Genomic DNA, 682 nt, shown 5'->3' with positions numbered 1-682 from the left:
GTCGTACACGTCACAGCCTAAAACAGGGGTGTCCAAACTTTTTCCACAAAGGGCCGCACACGGAAAAATTTAAGCATGCGGGGGCCATTTTTGATATTTTTCCTTTTCAAACCATAACAAAATATATGGATTTTTTTTTTTATCCTTAGGGCTCCTGGGGAGTATAGAGGGTCTCAGTCACTAAAATGTCAAAAAGTAAAATTATTATTTTTTTTTTAATTTAATGCTTACAGTAAATCTCTATATCAACTTGAGGTTTATATAAAGTTAAACAAATAATGTTTTATGCCTTTTCACTCAAAGACAACTTTGTTTTTTATAGTAAAACTGAAATATGCAGTATTTACATAGATAGATAGATAGATAGATAGATAGCGAGATAGATAGATAGATAGATAGATAGATAGATAGATAGATAGATAGATAGATAGATAGATAGATAGATAGATAGATAGATAGATAGATAGATAGATAGATAGGTAGATAGATAGATAGATAGATAGATAGATAGATAGATAGATAGATAGATAGATAGATAGATAGATAGATAGATAGATAGATAGAAGGATGGATGGATAGATAGATAGATAGATAGATAGATAGATAGATAGATAGATAGATAGATAGATAGATAGATAGATAGATAGATAGATAGATAGATAGATAGATAGATAGATAGATA

This window comes from Nerophis ophidion, linkage group LG27 (genome assembly GCF_033978795.1).
Source record: "Nerophis ophidion isolate RoL-2023_Sa linkage group LG27, RoL_Noph_v1.0, whole genome shotgun sequence".
In the NCBI taxonomy this organism is placed as follows: domain Eukaryota; kingdom Metazoa; phylum Chordata; class Actinopteri; order Syngnathiformes; family Syngnathidae; genus Nerophis; species Nerophis ophidion.
This window is presented reverse-complemented; position numbering follows the sequence as displayed.